Source organism: Clarias gariepinus, chromosome 18 (assembly GCF_024256425.1).
Source record: "Clarias gariepinus isolate MV-2021 ecotype Netherlands chromosome 18, CGAR_prim_01v2, whole genome shotgun sequence".
NCBI classification, from domain to species: Eukaryota; Metazoa; Chordata; class Actinopteri; order Siluriformes; family Clariidae; genus Clarias; species Clarias gariepinus.
This window is the reverse complement of record NC_071117.1, coordinates 13,562,876-13,568,991: the sequence shown is the minus strand read 5'-3', so window position 1 is coordinate 13,568,991 and position 6,116 is coordinate 13,562,876.

Sequence of the window (6,116 nt, the reverse complement as noted above, 5' to 3'; positions counted from 1 at the left end):
AGGTCAATTCATCAATGCTGGTATATACACTGATCAACCATAACATTAAAACCTAGGTTTTAGGATGGCTCTGGCCACACGGGGTGTGATATGGCACCAGGATGTTGGATGCGGGTCCTTTGGGTGCTGGGGGTTGCAGAATGGGGTCTCCATTGATTAGACCCATTTGTCCAGTGCATGTCATGGGTGCTCGATGGGACTGGGATCTAGGGTGGGCCCCATGCATGACAGGGTGTTGCGCACTGGGTGTTCTGGTTCTATCATGGCCAGTACAGCCTTTTTTTTGGCGATTTGTGCTGCATTGGATTTCTGTAGGATCAGACTGAAAGAGCTGGCCTATGGGCTCCGCGGGCGTTGGTGACCCCTGGGTGCCCATGATATATAATTGATAATCAATGTTCATGTGCTACTGTTATGTGCTATTAATGTTATGGCTGATCAGTGTAAATATGTGTAAAAATAAAACCATGCATCTACATTTTGTAGTGATACTCCGCATTTAATTAGTACATGTCGTACAACAAAAACAACCATGTGTAAGGAACATTATAGTGACTGTACATAGTGAACTGGCTGTAACTGTTAAACCCTCTCTTCTGTAAACAGGGTGTGTCACGCCATTAGGAACAGGAGCTGGTTAAAGCCGGTGTTAGCCGGTTAGTGCTGTGGTCGCGCGGCGACAACAAAGCGCACGAGCGATTAACGGACGAAACCCGCCCATTAGCGGGCTTAATAAGAAAATGAACATCAGTACCAGTCGCCATGGCAACGTCCCAAACCGCATGAAAATAAGAACCATAAGTCACTATAGTGCGTTAGCGGGCTACGCGTTTTAAGACTTCTCTAAATATAGGTAAATAAACACTAGAAAGGGGAAATGGGGGTTTATAAAGGCCACTAGTTCAGGAGTTTTATGTGGTTAATGGACACAATAGTATTACTAAAACGACAATAAAAGTGTTGGAGCTGTTCTTCTACTTTAAAACTTTACCCAAGGGCCATTTTCCACTGATATTGCTTTCTGCTTCTTCTCTCGCTCCCTTATGGCAAAGTTGCTGCGTCCCAAACCGCCTCTGTGCTGCACCACACAGCCTGAAACAGCCTGTATTCCCCGCTGAATTAGCGGCGTGTGTAGGGCACCGCGCGATTAAGGACCCAATCATGGGCATCCTACTGTTTAACCAAATATTCAGCTCATACAGCCATATCAGCTCTTTTATTATTATTATTATTTTTATATCATTGTTGTTTTTTTATCATTATAAAATGTTTAATGACAAGACTATAGTGTAACTATATATAACATGATGACTCTATGTGAGATTGTAAAGCAAAGATAGATAGATAGATAGATAGATAGATAGATAGATAGATAGATAGATAGATAGATTAAAGTGTAAATATATTTTTAAAAAAGATTGTAAAAAAAATTGTTAAACAAAGGATGATTTTACACTGAGTGGTTACATTTAAAATGATTTACCATCAGAGCATAAGAGTAATCCTGATTTTTATAACAGATTGTGTCATAATGTGTTCTTTATATCAAAAAGATATATCTCTATATTCAATGATATAAAGATGCTCTTATAATAGATAGATAGATAGATAGATAGATAGATAGATAGATAGATAGATAGATAGATAGATAGATAGATAGATAGATAGAACTACTAAGCACTACTACATTTTGGGACAAGACTATAAGGTAAATAATGAAAAAATAAACAGAATAAAAAAATAAACAAACAGATGAGCCTTCAATGTGAAATTGTAAAACAAAGGTTAAATAAATAGATGATGAATAAGCTAGGTATAACATGCTATAAATTATTATTATTATCATTATTATTGTATTTTGCATGTTGTATTATAAAAAAATAATAATAATAATAATAATAAGGATTTATTCTTTTCGTTTTCCCCTTTTAAAGAAAGACTTACTATATCCCTTGCATTTGTGTGTGTGTGTGTGTGTGTGTGTGTGGCTGTGGTCGATAGCGGCTCCTTTAAACGCGACTTTCACATCGAAATGTAATTGCAGTCATTTCGCAGTCTTTGTGCACATTTGCTTTTTCCGTGTCGCAATTACAAGTAATTTCGGCGAATCTTTTTAGTGGAACAAAAAGAATGGGATGGGAGGAAGGTGGGGGGTGTTGGGAAGAGGGAGAGAAAGAGAGAGAAGGAGGTTGGCAGTGGACTGGCTGGGTGGAGAGGCGGCTCGGTTCGCGGTGAGCTTGTGAGGCGGCTGTTAAAGCGCGTGCAGGTGGTCCAGAGCGCGCAGGGGGTCTGTTAGAGAAAAGAGCTGCTTAAGACAACCATGTTATCATCATGACCTCCCACTGAGAATGCAGCCGAGGACAAACCGGTGGACAAAACACCAGACAGTCAAGTCTTTTATCACGTTAATATAGGCTTACCTTATCTGCGCCTTTGACATTTTAGCTATAAATATTTAAAAATATAGAATAGTATTCTGGTCTATATTGTCTCCACAGATGGCTGAAATTATATGATATTTTTGTTTAGGGATTTTTCTTCCATATTTTTAAAATGCATGGATAATTGTACATTAAAACTGGTAACAGCTCTTATTTCGTTGCTATTGGAGCAAATTTAATCTTTTATTAATTTTGCTCTCACAAAACTAAATTCGGAAAATCTATATACAAAGTTAAAAATATACTTGAATGACTTCAAGGCAACACAAATTTCTCTCCTCAAATAAATCTAAAATATTTATTATGCAAAGAAAACACTTTCAGCCTGTTAGTAATGTACACCTATATATTAAAATAATAATAAATAAAATCTTTATGTATACTGTAATGTAAGATTAGAAACTTGTAGTCCTGTTTTATTGTTATTATAGTGACCACACTGGGCGTCAAATCCTGGGCTTCTATAGTATTATGGGCTGTTATGGACGCCTATAGGATGTACAGCGCTCAGCAAGCGGATGCGATCAGCCGAGACTCCTAATGATGTGGTTTGCAAATAAAGAGCGGTATTTCAATCATTACCAGCTGAAACTCTGTACAAAGATGTGAAATGCTTACAATGTGCGGCAATAAGGCCATAAATACTAAGGCTAGCTGTACATTGGCAGAAATTTCTATAGTTGTGGAATTTACACAGAAAGATTTCAAAACTGGTTCGTCTTCGTATTTTTATTATTTTTATTTTTTTTTAAGTCTACATCTTGGTTAGAGGGTGCACATTGCAACCCCGTGGGATGTTTATGGTTAGATTTAGAATGGTGTATAAAAGCCAATAAAAGGGGATAAGAAAAACAAACAAACAAATAAAGAAATAATGAGTTTCACAGTAAATGTATGTCAATTTGAAGTAAGGTTTTATTTTAAATTAATATAAACCTAGATTGTTATCTATCTATCTATCTATCTATCTATCTATCTATCTATCTATCTATCTATCTATCTGTGTGTGTGTGTGTGGTATAAATAGAATTAGATTTATATATTAGATTAGATCACAGTTTACTTTAAATGGACCCTGGAATGTAAACACCCCCACGCCCTTGCCCCAGAATTTTTATTTTATTTTATTTTTTTACCGTAAACTACGGTGATTTTACACTGTAATTCAAAATACATCAACTGGACACGTGGTTTTGGGCTTCGCATCATTAAAGAATACCCATCCATCAAGCACTCTTAACAATCAGGATCATTTAACCCAGATCATATAGAACATATAGAAGAAGCATGGTTTTAAAACTGATGCTTACCTACATCGTTTTATTGATGTTACTGTGGAGCGAATAATAATAATTTCTCATAACAAACCAAATTCAAGAAGTGACTCAAATAAGGTCCTGTCGAGAACGATTTTTTGACATCATCAAGGAACTGTTCTTGTGCACAATTCAAGAACAAAAGTATTTAGTGATCATTGTTATTGAGGTGATATAATCAAATGCACATCTTTCTATATTTAATATGAATTTTAATGCCTTTGAGTAGGATCATAAATGTCACTGATGTAGGCCTAAGATGTGCCATGTACCGTCCTTGGTAGCATCACCCAAGTAAAAAAGGCATAGTCAGGTACATCTATTTCTGAGAGCCTATCTGTGACTCTTTATTCTTTCTGAAAGTGGCCAGTAGCTTATAAGTGCTTGAATTAGTTTGTAACAAGATCCTAACTCAATGAACTGGAAATTAGTTTATTTTTTATTTTTTTCAAAATAAAGAGCTGTGTTTAGAATGATTAAAATATGTTTCAAATAATGTTGCTTTTGCATATGTTTATCCTTTAACTGCAATACAGCCCTGACTGCCTGAAACAATTGGTCACGTGCCCGGGTTGTGAAAGTTCATAAATAATAGCTACCAACATCTACATACACACCTCAGACAGGTGACACTACATTTGTTAGAGACCTATACTGTATGTGCAGTGTTTGTTTTCTTATGACAAAAAAACCTGCTATATGTCCCGGGGTGTCTAGGTGTGTTATATAAATCATGAAGCACACCCAAAGTTTAAACTGAAGTATGGCACTTTTTGCATATTGTGCGGAACTTTGTGCATACAGGCAGAGTTTCAAGAAATGAAACTTTAGAGATCCGCGTGTCCCCCGTACCAAAAATAACCCAAGGTTGAGTCGGAGCTGGAGGCGCAGGGCGTTTCGGGAGAATAATGTTTCCGAGGCGGTTCTGCTTGAGGCGGTTTTATTCTCTCTCTCTCTCTCTCTCTCTCTCTCTCTCTTATACTTTTTTTTTTTTTTTAACTTTGCTTCAGTGCTGCTCATAAAACGTTTGGGAGAGGCGCGCAATGACTCCAGAAAGTCTGCAGTGGGAAGAGCCGTGTAGCCGCACACGGAACGCCCTCCCCTCCCCGTTTCTCCGCCGTGTGCCAACGTGAGACGCGCCCGCACATTGCTGCTTTCTGAAACGCATACTACCACGCATACTTGAGCCGCACACTCGCGCGATAAATTGCTGTCACAGTGCGCCTTGACGCGTCCATAGACGTTTGCGCATAGCGCAGAACCGACAAAATAAATCATTTTAACTAGTTATACAATAGCACGCGCGTTTTACATATTCAGCATCTCCTAACTATCCGTCTATGGGTTAACTTTCCCCCTATACGGGTACTTATGATGTGCACTGGAGGACACGAACATGGCGCATTAAGTACACGTCCTCACTGGCCCGGAGGTGTGCGGTTTGAAACGGTCCAGCCGTTTCCCCTCTTAGTGCCCTCAAGGCGTCGTTTCTCTTTCCACTTCTGCCACGGTTTGTCTATATAAATAAGGACATCCTTCAATAAAACTACCTATATACTGTACTCTCCAAAATAAATGTGCTAAACTGTACTTTGTCGGTGGAGCTGCACCATAAAGGGCACATGTTTTATACCTTTAGAAGCAGTAATAATATATCTATGTTATCTGGAAACCTTTGAAAGTAGGTTAATTTACGACAGACCGTAAGGACCACGACATTAAAAGCTGATTAAAAGTGCACCACATTTCCATATACTCTTTAAAAAAGACTTTAATTGTTACTGGAGGGTTTAGTAGGAACCTCCAGGCTAAAGATTTTAGAAGTAAATGAGGAAGAAGTCTTTATTTGCCACGATAAATCTTTTCTTTTTCTTTCTAAATTGTAGCTTGGATGCTAGGGTCAGAGCAATGCAGTGGCACTCCTGGAGCAGATAGAGTTAGGGGCCTTGCTTAAGGGCCCAAGGGTGTCATGTGATGGTTCTGGGGCCTGATCAGTACCTGTTTAGCCACCTCTGCCCTTTTGTTTCTCTCTATGTGTTGTACTATTACATGATTCAAGGTACATAACTGTACTTTGAGGACCACTTAAATACTTCATGTATGTTTCTGGTAAAAGTACAGTTTAGTACAGAGTATGTAACTACATACATACTAAAGGTAGAGAACATGCATCCTTATTGTTATCACCCAATACAATCCAACAGCTTTATTTCTAAGAGTGTACTTTGTTTAAAAAACGAATGGATATATGTTGTTGTAGATACACTCTTTTTGTATGTTTTTAAAAGCTCATTGGATATTTAAGTGCTCTCAGCTTGATGGAGGTTCGACCTGAAATAGAAAATCACTCTGTTGTAGA